We start from the raw sequence: 12,935 nt of genomic DNA on the forward strand, positions 1-12,935 counted from the left end.
ACCACAAACCATGTCTGTGCTTCTTTTCTCTGGGGAAGGGTTGTCTGTGACTGTCACTTAGTTTGAGGTTCCACGTTGCTGAGATTCTGTCCAGTATTTTGACCTCTCCAACTGGTCTTCAGAACCATCTCTTAGGAGCAGTGTACAGGAACATCTGGTGTTTTTTGCTCCAACTTTGGTCTCAAAAGGTCATCCATCCGCTTACATCCCTTACCTGAGTTGACATGCTTCCTTAAGAAAGTCCCATGGAGGGCTACTAATGGTGGAACTTAAGGCCAGATGGCCTGCAGTGATTGCAGTTATCCTGGGTTTCCCACTGGTGAAGGGAGAGTCAGGGAAGAGGAATGCCCAGCCATGTTGCTGCTGCCTTGATTTCGTGTCTTGCAAGAGCCATCCTAGGTGGCTCTGAACTCTTCTCTCTCTATTTTCCTCATTGGAATCACTGCCATTCAGGCTGGTGAAAACCCTGGCTGAATCTTTGTTACTGAATGTTCACTGTGGTATGGTGATTGTTTGGAGGTCTTTCGAAGGTGGAAACATGGGATGGGTAAGAATTTATGATACACATCATCTGAAAATAGAAAAAAGAGGTTACATTTTTCAGTACAGAACTTAATGAGAATGAACCAAATGCCTATGTGCTCTGTTTTTTCCCCTTAAAAAATTATTCACTAAGAGGGCACATAGTAGCAATATGCAGTCATTATCAGTGTAATGAAGAACTCGAGTGAAGGCTATTTCGGATGCTCTAATGTGCCTGTTTTATGAAAGTATAAAAGGCCTATTTACTTTTCAATTGTTTTATTGCAGTAAAAAAAACCCATCTCTTCCAATTTATGACTAATCGTGGATTTTATTATTCATGGTCTAATTCTGCAGAGGAAGGTTACAGAAGCAGGTACACATTAATTCTGTTCAATTTGGAGCCTGAGAAAGATGATTGATGGCAACTCAGCTGCCCTCTGGCTCTCACTCCTGGAGCTTAACCTTTACATATGGATACTAAACAGGCCTGGTGCAATCCTGGTGAGCCTCTCAGTGAATATTTTCTTACTCAGAATAATCAAATTTTAAGAATGTGCTACAGGAAAAAGCTGTCACATTGCATTAGGTTAGCACCGTGACTTCATGGAAATGGTCAGGTAACTCAATTGCCCCAGCCCAATAATACACAGGCATAATTTAGTTCACTTAGAGTTAAGGGAGCAAATAATTTAAAAAATATCCTATTTGAGGTTGTTGAAGGCAAGCAAGGAACTGTGGGGCAATGGATGATGCAGAGGGGGTATAGGAGCTGAGCTAAGAATAAAATAGGCATCAAAATACTCTGTATTCTTATAGAAATGCTTACAATTAATTTATATAATGTTCTGTAGTTTACAAAGCACTCTTACAGTCTGTTTTGAATCAATGGGAGATTCTATGAAGAGATACTAGTGTCTTAATTTATAAATGATGATACTGAGTATACTGAGTATCAGAGGCACCGCCTCATTCAAGGTCACTCGGCTGGTTTGTGGGACTAGAAGCTGAATTTAAGTTGTTGTTATGGTTTGGCTTGTGGCCCCCCACCACTATAAAGATATGTTCAATTCCAGCCCCCAATACTATAGAATGTGATCTTATTTGGAAATAGGGTTATTGAAGGTATAATTAGTTAAGAGGAAGCCATATTGGAGCAGGGTAGACCTTTAATCCATACAAATGGTGTCCTTACAGGAAAAGGAGAGAAACAGAGATAAGATGGCTCTGTGAAGACCCAGAGGCACAAGGAGAACAGCATACGAAGAAGAAGACAGAACTTGGAGTGATGCTTCCACAAGCAGGGAACACCAAGAATTGCCAACCATCACCAGAAGCTAGGAGAGGCATGGAACAGGCCCTCCCTGGGGGCCCTCAGAAAGAACCAACGCTGCTGACATCTTGATTTTGGATGGCTAGCCTCCAGAACTGTGAGAAACAAATTTCCCTTCTTTTAAGCCACCCAGTTTGTGGAACTTTGTTATGGCAGCCCTGGAAAACTAATAATAGCTCCTAAGAGTAATACAATTTTCCATTTATAGTGCCCTGACTATGGGCCAGGTACTCTATAGGCATTAGCATGAAATCTTTTAAGAGCGCTTCAAGGTCTATTGTCATCAATGGCATTTTTATGACTTAACTTAGGTCAAATAACTACTAAGTAGTGGAGCTGAGATTCCAACCCCAGCCCTGAGTTTAAACCTGTACCGTGTCCACTTTGTCGGTAAGTCAGGGTGCTGTTAAAAAATGTTTGTGACAGTGTGACGGAGGGCAACCTCCAACCCTCGTGAGTTGCGTCCTTATTTTAGGTCTCCTAGGCAACTACTAACTCAGTTTCAACTCTGCTATGCAACTTACATGCACTAGTTACTAACAATTACAAAATAGTGCCTGAAACACAGACAAAAATCAGTATTTTTAAAATATGTAGTAGTAAGAACTTGTTACAGTGCTTCAAAATTTACAAAATATTTTCACATAAACTCTTATTAGATCTTTTAAAAACAATTGGAGGCTACTTTAAGCAATTCTTATCTTTTTTCTTTCCAATTTTTGTTTCTAAGATTTATCATATCCCCAACCAGATAGTAAGCTTCTAGAGGTAATGAATACATCAATTTTCCTCTCTTTCTTCTTCCGTGATACTGGATGTACACTTATGGTCTTGCAATGATGATCCGTGTCATTCTGAAAATGGTTATCAAGAATAAACTGGATAATCTATATATAAAAAGCAAGAATATAATTTTTTATTTTTATCTTCTAAATCACAGAAATCATTGCTAATGTTTCCCAAACCTCGCTGTAAACCACTTTAAGTCTTTCCTTTCTTTAATACACTGTGAGGTGAACACTAGTAGCATCTTCCTCATTTCTCTAGGAGACTCAGAACTAGAGAGGGATCCACCCACCTGTTCAGCCCTCCATCGTTCTTGGGGTCAAGGAAGATGAGAAAGTCCTTCCCAGAATATTCACATAAACTAGGACAGCCTTTCTAGGATCCAAGATGTGCCATAGCCTTGTTGTCACCTGTCATAGTGTTTGGCCTTCTTGGGTGATCACTAAATTCCTTGCTGGTTTTACCAAGCTGCGTTTCATTTTCATTTTTTCCGGAAGGGGAACATTTTTTCCAATGTTAGTTTTCAAGATGTTCCTCTCTTACATAGATTCCCTAGGCAGCTTATTCAAAGTTGAGATAAGCAAACCTAAATTGACATACTTCAATTTTTAGTGATATGGGAAATGTCCATGATAAAACAACTAAATAAAAAATGGCAGATAAAAATATGTGCAGTATGCTCCCCGCTCTCCATGTATCTTTCTGCTACTTGTAGATGTGTGACTTTGGGCAAGTTACCTATCCGATGAGCCTCAGTTTCCTTAAATGTGCATAGTAATATGTGCCTTGCAGGGTTAATGTGAGGATCAACAGTGATGCATTTGACACTCCTTTACTAATGTTGGAGAGTTATGTCTTGTCTTAGTTTGCTAGGCTGCCATGACAAAGTGGCACAGACTGGGTGGTTTAAACATTAGAAACATATTTTCTCAATGTTCTGGAGGTTAGAAGTCTGAGATCAAGGTGCCAGTTGTTTCTTCTGAGACCTCACTCCCACCCTTCTTTCTTTCTAAGTTCAGCTCTTATGTAGGAATCTTTAGGAAGTGTTTTTTCCTTTAATCACAATCACAAGAAATTAATCTTTCCCTTCAGGGTCCTAGGACTCTTCGCTGCACCTATGTCAGAGCCATGTTAAATCTTACTTACGTTGGCATCCACCCAGGCCTAGGACAGGATTTGACACATAGTAGGTGTTTAAGAAATAACCCATTGAATTGCATTGAATGCCAGTTAATTAAACAAATGCTTTCCTGTTGTCTGACTTAGCTGGGGAATAGTTTCATTTGATCAGCGGCAGACCACCCTGCAGGAAGCAGAGACCAGGAGGAGTTAACATGATTGATCCCAGACCACTTGTTAAAAAACTGAGAGTGAAGAAGTTTGTTTATTTGATTTCCTTCATATACATTTTATGTTTATGAAATCTATGGTAGAATATGTTTGAAGCAGCCTAACATTTGTGAATGTTAACATGAATGTTAAATGACTTTCCTGATATATAGACATACTTTGAATTTTTAGTTGATATGAGAAAAACTATTCCGCTCAGGAAGTTCAGAATATCACGTAGGGTGATTATTTAAACTGCTTATGTAGGAGGATAAATAGAGCAAAAAGAAAAGTCGGCTGTGAAAATGTGAAGAGATGATTTAAACAGGACTGTGTTTTGAAATGTATGGAATGTACATATACATATTTTTTGTCCTGAATGTACATGTACATACGTTTATTTGGAATGACCCTCCTAAGGATATTTGGGATTACAGTACAACTACATGAGTGGCTATGTGAAATTCTTCTCACTGTAGGGACCTTCTCTTTCTCATATGACCGCAGCTCCAAACAGGTGGACTTTTATAAAATCTTAAAGCTAAAAAGTGTGCCTCACACACTTCCCTTGTCCAGTCTGGCTGCTTGTGCAAACCTGAGACAACACTAAGTGAGATGTTAGATGATCTGCAAACAGCTCAAGCAGTGAAGGGCCTGACACATCTGTGCATAATCTGTAGAGTTCTGTATTTTCACTACCTTTACAGCTGAGGTGCCCATCTTTATTGTTTTTGTAGTAAAACCTATGCTGTTGCTAATGAACGCTTTTTTTGTTAAAAAAAATCCTTTGTTCCTTATGCATAGTAAGAGGTCAGTAAAAATTTTTTGAATGGATGAACAAATGAACTGAAAACAGGTTTTTCCTGGCAAACTTCCAACTTCTCAGAAATGTTTGGAAGTAATCTTACTTCTCCCACATTCTCTTTTTTTCATTGATGACTTCACCATACATTTACCCAGTCTTGGAGCGAAAGCATATGGGGTGGTGGGGGGCGGGGTGCAATTAACACCTTCTTCTCTCTTGTTTCCTACATCCTGTCAATAAGTCCAACAACTTTTCTCAGATCTATTATCCCCATTAATTCGTTCACCCTGTTCCTGCCTCAGACCATTGCCTTTCACCTAGGCAGCCTCAGGGACTTGTTCCAATATAGGTTTTACTGCCATGACAGAGATTAAACAAAACAGTATTTTAAAACACAAGATAGAAGGGAATTTCTCTGTCACATAATGATCCAGAATTGTCTGGGGTCTCTTCCTTTACAGGGGTTCAGATTCCTCCCGTGGAACCCAGAGGTTTCACGTGTAATTTAAATTCACATCCCATTTGACAGGATTAGTAACATGGCTCATCTCAGAGCAAGGGGATAGCTGGGAAATGTAATTATGTTAGTCTGTTTTCATGCTGCTAATAAAGACATACTTGAGACTGGGAAATTTACAAAAGAAAGAGGTTTAATGGACTCACAGTTCCACGTGGCTGGGGAGGCCTCATAATCATGGTAGAAGGCAAGGAGGACTAAGTCACGTCTTACAGGATGGCAAAAGGCAGAGAGAGAGCTTGTGCAGGAAAACTCTCCCTTATAAAACCATCAGGTTTCGTGAGACTTATTCGTTCTCATGAGAACAGCATGAGAAAGACCTGCCCCCATGGTTCAATTACCTCCTACCAGGTCCCTCCCACAACACGTGGGAATTCAAGATGAGATTTGTGTGGGGACACAGCCAAATCATTTAGGTAATCTTCATTCTGCATAGCCTTGCATCCAGGTAAATTTCTATCCCTATGGAAGAAGACAGAATGGATACTGGTGGGCAACCTGAAGTCTCAACCTTATCTTCTCACTGGCTTCCCTGCTCCTGGCCTCAACTAATTTGCCTTTTTCCTCAACTCATAACAAAAGCAAGCTGGTCATACCTTTTGTCCGCTCAAAAATATTCAACAAGCTCCTCTCTATTGACAGATAAACTTTTAGCTCCCAGGGTGGACTGAATGGTCTGTATGTTCTGGTTCCTGCCCAAGTTACCTCCTATTTTGGTCCCTTTGGTACCTTACTTTCTAACTGCACTCTGGTATTTTTTAGTGAATAAAATGAGGTTTATTGCTTCAGCACCTTAGTACATGCTACTGTTTCTTTTGGGATGGTATTCCACCTGATGAATTTCTAGTTGACTTAAAAAGCTAAGCTCAGAAGTCATTTCCATCAGGAAATCTTTGTTAACCTTCCATCTCCCACCACTAACCAAGATAATTAATTGGTCACTTATAGCCACCTAATAGGTGCACTTGCCTATTTTTGCCTTTAATATATTATGTAGTCATTTATCTGTTCACATACTTATCATCTCTTTCACATCATGAACATGATCGGATTCAACTCAGATATCCTCAGAGCTCAGTATGGTGCTTGCTACCGAGCAGTGGACGGTGAAAGAGAGTAAAGTAGAGTTTTGTATGGTATCATATGCTAGAAAGAATATTGGACCAGCAGTTACTGGGCTCTCCTGTCATCCTGTAATTTATTAGCCTGAGTGACCAAGGACATATCACATTCCCTCTCTGGGCTTCAGCTTTCTCATCCTTAATAGGAGGGTTGGCTCAATAATCCCTAAGTTTCTACCAGATCTAAAAGTTAGTAATTTTCTTATTTTTCTAATATAGCAAGTCGAAATGTAACCCTCCTCCACACCAATATGTTACATTCACACAGCTGTGATTTTGCTAAAAATGGACACTTTCTAAATGTTAAAACAGTATATGTTAGAGAATAGTCAATTTAGATCCAAAAATCCTCACTCCGCTAAAGGATAAACACAAAAGCTCTGGATCCCACTCAGTATTAAACCATTCCAGAATGGAGGATGTGAAATGGCATTGTTTAACAGACTGCATCCAGATATATTTGCCTACCAAATGCATTTTGGATCTGAAAGTGTTGTAATTTAAATGCAGCTAACAAATGCACCATGGATTCTCTCTATGACATGGGTCCATAATGTGAGGAATTCTATACAACTCCTTTGTGTTGCCTTTTCTTTATTGAATTGCTTTGGGAATCTTGAAGGGTCTCAGTGACACCATTCTTTTCCATCTGAGCTCTGACACAATTGAAAAGAAGACAAAGTTGTTTAGCAGATGGAGATAAGCATATCATCTTTATTGGTGTTAAAGATAATATGGAAAAGTATGGCTTACATTTGTAGCCAAGGCAGCTTCCTAGTACTGAGCCCTGACAGACATCCCCCAGCCCGCCTAGATTAGGGTAAACTTGTTCCCTAGCAAATGCATGAATTAAGCATGCTCAGTTTCTCCTTACAAACTCACCATGGCAGGGACTGCTACCTCTTCCCTCAAATCTCTTCTCTCCTTCTTCTTCAGGAATACAACTTCCACTTTTTAGAGGGGCATGGCAACTCCCCAGAATAAGACTACATTTCCCAGTCACCTTTGCAGTTAGGTGTGGCCATATGGCTTAGTTTAAGAGGACAGAAGTGAGGGAAGTGTTGTGCTCAATTTTTAGGCAGAGTAAAGACATATGCTTTTCTCCATAGTTTTTCTTCTTCCTTCTGACAAGAATGTGGATCTGGGGTGTCATTCTGGAACATGAAATGGAAACTGGAATTTGTGGATGACAAGCAAACTGAAAAGAACCTGCGGCCCTGGAGACATCATATTATCGCTAGATGGCTTACCTCAAAGTTTATTTATGGGAGAGAGATTACCTTTTTATTTTTTTTTAATTATTATTATTTTTGAGACGGAGTTTCACTCTTGTTACCCAGGCTGGAGTGTAGTGGCATGATCTCGGCTCACTGCAACCTCCACCTCCCGGATTCAAGTGATTCTCCTGCCTCAGCCTCCCAAATACCTGGGATTACAGGTTCTTGCCACCATGCCTGGCTAATTTTTGTATTTTTAATAGAGACGGGGTTTCACAATGTTGGCCAGCTTGGTCTCGAACTCCTGATCTCAAGTGATCCATCCGCCTTGGTCTCCCAAAGTGCTGGGATTATAATTGTGAGACACTGTGCCTGGCCAGAGAAGACCTTTATCTTGTTTAAGTCACTATTATTTGGAGTTTCCTGTCCCTTAAGACTGGCATTCCTTAGCTTTCCTTTCTCTATCAGCTTATTTACCTTGAGATTTGCTTTTTAGTCAGTTAGTATTATAGTGCTAAGATTCACCCATATTGATATATGTTTTTATATTCCATTCATTTAAACTCTACTTAATATTCCATTAAGTGAATTTTTATACGATGAATTAATTCACTCTCATGTTGATGGACAGTTGAATTGTTTCTAGATTTTTTGCTACTGTGAAAATGCTGATGCAGACAGTTTTGCACATGTCTCTTGTTGGTGTATAAGAATACATTTTGAGGATATATGTAGGAGTGAAATTTCTGGGTCACAGGATATATGAATTTCAACTTTAGTAGAGAATGTCAAATTTTTCTAAATTCACATTTCTATCAGCAACATATAGATCCTGTGGCTCTATTTTATCTCTTGACATAGACTGATTTTTACATTTTTGCCTGAAAAAGGCATGGGAATTTGTACCCCATTCTGGCCTTAATTTGCATTTCCCAACTCTCTGATAATGTTCAACACCTCTTTGAATGTTTGCAAGCCATGTGTTTCATCTGCAGAACATCTGCCCATGGATTTCCCTATTTCTTATTGAATTGTTTGTCTTATTTTAATATTTATGTGTAGGCATTATGTAGACATTCAGCTTTACTTTTCTCGCCAGAAATATAAAGGAATTGGGGAAGATGCCTGTTAAGTTCCTTCATCTGTAAATTGGGATAATCATTCTTGCCATGCTTACTTTTCTTTTTTATTTTCTTTTTTCTTTTTTTTTTTTTTTTGAGACAGAGTCTGGCTCTGTCGCCCAGGCTGGAGTGCAGTGGCCGGATCTCAGCTCACTGCAAGCTCCACCTCCTCCTGCCTCAGCCTCCGGAGTAGCTGGGACTACAGGCGCCCGCCACTTCGCCCGGCTAGGTTTTTGTATTTTTTAGTAGAGACAGGGTTTCACCGTGTTAGCCAGGATGGTCTCGATCTCCTGACCTTGTGATCCGCCCGTCTCAGCCTCCCAAAGTGCTGGGATTACAGGCTTGAGCCACCGCGCCCGGCCGCCATGCTTACTTTCCAAAGCTGATGCAAAGATCAAATGAAAAAATGTATATGAAAGCACTCTGTACACTAAAAAGGAAGGAATGCTTTATTTTAGGGTAAATAAGCCTGATAAGTTGTAAATATGGAAACATCCAACCTTGAATTGAGAGGCAATTCAGTGTGGTGATTAAACACATGGATGATTGTGCCAGGTTGCCTGGGTCCAAACCTTCACTCCAGCAGATACTAATGAGGTGAACTTAGGTGATTTATTTAACCTCCATGTCTCAATTTCCTTATGTAACAAATGAGAGATAGTCATAGTCTCTACCTCAAAGAGATTTTTTATAGGATAGAATGAATTAATATGTAGATAAGATTGAGAACAGTATCTAGCAAATAATAAGCACTATATTAACACCTGTTGAGAGCATTACTTGACTTGAATTTCCACAGTTCCTGCTGAATGTTCTGCTAATCAAATTCAGGACTGTTACTTCCACACACTCCCATACGTGTACATTCTTTTCATATTGACCCATTTCTAACAGGTCAAAATAGTTTATTTTTTTCTTTCATGAATAACTCTTGAGTATAGAATTAGTGGCTGGTGGAAAAATATTAACTCAGGCCACTGAAGTATACATGTAATAACAGAATACAAATAATACATTATATAATAATAATATACCATAGAATGCATAATTCTGCCTCTAAGCTCTTGTTCTGATTTAATAGCCTGTGATTCTGTAAGGGGTATTGAATTACTTATTCCAGACTGCATGAAGCATGACAACAAGGCATAATAGACCTTAAATTGCACTGCTTTGTTGAGCCTGAAATCACACTTGAGGCCATAGTTATTGTCCAAGTAAAATGGACTGCCAATTATTTGAATAAAGAGAAGTGGTATTGTCTTATATTAGTTATCATTTTTTCTCATTAATGAAGTTCATTTGGGCCCATTTGTCTGCCTTTTCTTTGTTCTGCTGCGACTTTCTTAAGACTACTGAATCCATAGATGGCTTTTATCCACTCCAGACAGACAGAAGGCGTTCGATTCTTCTAGTGAATGCATTTTTAGCAAGAATTAAAGCCTATGTATCCTGCCTTTCGAAGCAGCTGGCATCCTGCAGCATCCAGAACCACCTGCATTCAGCCTTCAGGGGCCTGGACTGCTTTGCTGATGCTTTAGCTATCAATGGAAGGCATAAGCACTGCAGGTTGTGTATAAGCTTGAGAGGGTAGCTAATTATGCTAAACAAGAAATATTGATAATGCAAGATGTGCAAACAAAAACGCTCTTACCAATTTCAAGACATTATTCTTCCTTTCTTCTTCCTGCTCTCTCCCTCCCCACTCTCTTCTACTCATCTGAAGAACATAATAGTAGCAGAAGGTGGGGCTCCTCCAGCAGATACTGGATCCTAAAAAAGCAAGAGATGACAACGACAGTAAAATTACCCATCCTGAGAAAGAGAAACATCATTTTTATCTGTCTTGGAGCTGGGTTTTTAGGAAAGGTTTGGAAACCAAGGCAGTGCAGAAACTGGAAGAAATTAAACAAAACCGGTAAAGGCTCTCACGGAGAGTCCAGTCAAGTGTTAGGATAGGGTCTTGTCAGAGACATCTTGGGTCACTTCCCTCCAGACCTGAATAAGGTGAGGCTTGGCATATGGAGAGGTAAGGGTTGGGTCCATTGGAAGGACAAACTCTTTTTTCCTGCCCTTGGAGAAAGAACATCTGAATAAACATTTTTCAGGAGGCCCTGTCAGCTGATCTAAACTTAGTTCTCTTAAGCTAAGGCCCCCAAAAGAGTCTTATGAGGTCATGGACAGGTATTCTGGTTATCTTTTGCTGTGTAACCAAATATCCCAAAACTTGTTGGCTAAAATAATGACGTATGATTCTCTGTTGATGGCTGATGGACTTGGTTTGGCAGTTCTTGTTGGTCTCTCTCACAAGATAGCTGCAGGGGCTGGCATCATCAGGAAGCCCAAGTGAACTAGATATCAGTGTGGCCTCGGTACTCACAGGTCTGGTCCCTGGTGCCCTTCCATGTGACAAATACGGCACAGCATCACCTCTGCCACGTTCTATTGTTCTAAACAGCGAAAGGTCAACCCAAATTCACCCAGAGAATGGAGTCACCTGTGGGTGCTAAGAGGAACCCAGTAGGAATAGGATGGGGGCTGCCTTTGGAGACAAACTACTGCACAGGTACCCACCCCTTGGGAAGTTTCCCAGGAAACATACCCACAAAGAAGCACTGGAGACCTTTAGTGCTGGGCCTAGCAGGAATTCCTTGCTGGTGAACTGCTTTTCATCCTTTAGCTTTCAGCTAAAACATTACTTTCCCTACAATGACTGTCCAAGGCTCTGTCATTAAATTAGGTTTTCCAGCATTTTTACTTTATAGCACAGTTTGTAATGACATATTTCTATGATTATTGATTTAACATAGGTCTCCTGTCCGGAGCCATGAGGCCCGGAATTAGCCGACCTCTGTTGCTTGATCTCCGCAAAGCGGAGACAAGATGGCACATTTCCGGGTTCTTCATTACAAACCTTTCCCGCGCAGGCCTAAACTGTTCCCGTGCGCGCAAACCTCTCCCGCGCGCGCGCAAGCCTCTCCCGCGCGCTCGCAAACATTTTTCCCGCCCAGGAAGATATGCAGCCTACGGCGCAGGCGCGATCCCGCGCCCGGGAAAATTATAAACCCACGGCGCATGCGCAATTGTAATTTGAGAAAATCCGGCCCCCGTCACCGCCCTGGCCCAACGTCTTCCTCTGCCAGCCTATATAAGGCATTGCACTGCCACCATTAAACGAGACTTGATCAGGTTATTTGTCTTGTCTCCATTTCTCGTGTTTTCTTGTCTCCTCCATTCCCACTCCCCTTTCCAGGGCCCGTTCGACTGTCCTGTGGGTCGGGACACTATACCAGCTGTTACACATAGCCTAATTTAGCATTTCAAGAAAATATATGTCTTTTTTTATTCTCAAAGCTGCATAGAATTTGTGAATTGATATTTTAGCTTTTTGCACTTTAAAACTATTTTCTGCTGAAATAAGTCTATTAGAATGCACCGACGCATATTTTACACAGCCTACTTCTTTACATCATAGTCACCATAACTTTCACTACAAATGTCTTGTGTACCAAGAATGTATGAACTTCACAGACATGCCTTTGCTATAGATAGCCACAAGAAATTATCATGAAAGTCTAAATTTTTGATATGCTTGAAGCTCATTATATAAAAAATGTTTTTGTGTGTATTTTCCTCAATTATAGTCTTTCTTAAGGTTCTAAGACTTTTGTGTAACCTAATAAATGAAATATCCATCTGGCACCAGGATAAATATGTTCTGCCTGCTATAGTAAAGTGCCAGATCAAAATTCGGGACTTAGAAACACACGTTCTAGAATTGAATCCTTGAATCCTAGACCACTTAGTGAAATCAAGCATGCCATACCTGGATCAGAGCATGTAGAAGTAAAGTTCCTGAAAATATTTTTCTGTAAACTACATTTTCCCCCTCACCTAAAGGGATATTTGCCAGCTTTGTAACGTGAGGCCTTGTAGGAGGTGGTGCTTTAACTGCACCACTTGAAAACCTAGCATGTGACCAATAAAACTTGGGGAATATCTGACCTAGGAAATCTTGAGGATTAAGAAAGCAGACCAGTGCTGTGGTTTCAGGGCCAGGACAGTTGCTACAGGATTGGAATCAGACAGTACTCAGAGTTTGTTGGAGCAAAAGATGTGTGAATGCTTCCTATACAACAAATGGGTCACGTGCTAGAGGGTGCTGGTGGCAATGGGGTGCTGGTGGC

The 12,935-nt window shown here is 40.4% G+C and overlaps 1 long non-coding RNA gene across 1 annotated transcript in view; it reads right to left on the reverse strand.

Annotated features, from left to right (window-relative positions):
- Positions 1 to 10,402: 10,402 nt before the first annotated feature.
- Positions 10,403 to 12,935, reverse strand: part of LOC105517074 — a 104,375-nt gene continuing 101,842 nt past the window's right edge. Inside the window, exon 3 of the long non-coding RNA XR_001002605.1 lies at positions 10,403 to 10,521. This is a non-coding gene — a long non-coding RNA (uncharacterized LOC105517074). The remainder of the gene's footprint in view (positions 10,522 to 12,935) is intronic.

This window comes from Colobus angolensis, unplaced genomic scaffold (genome assembly GCF_000951035.1).
Source record: "Colobus angolensis palliatus isolate OR3802 unplaced genomic scaffold, Cang.pa_1.0 Scaffold3, whole genome shotgun sequence".
Lineage (NCBI taxonomy): Eukaryota > Metazoa > Chordata > Mammalia > Primates > Cercopithecidae > Colobus > Colobus angolensis.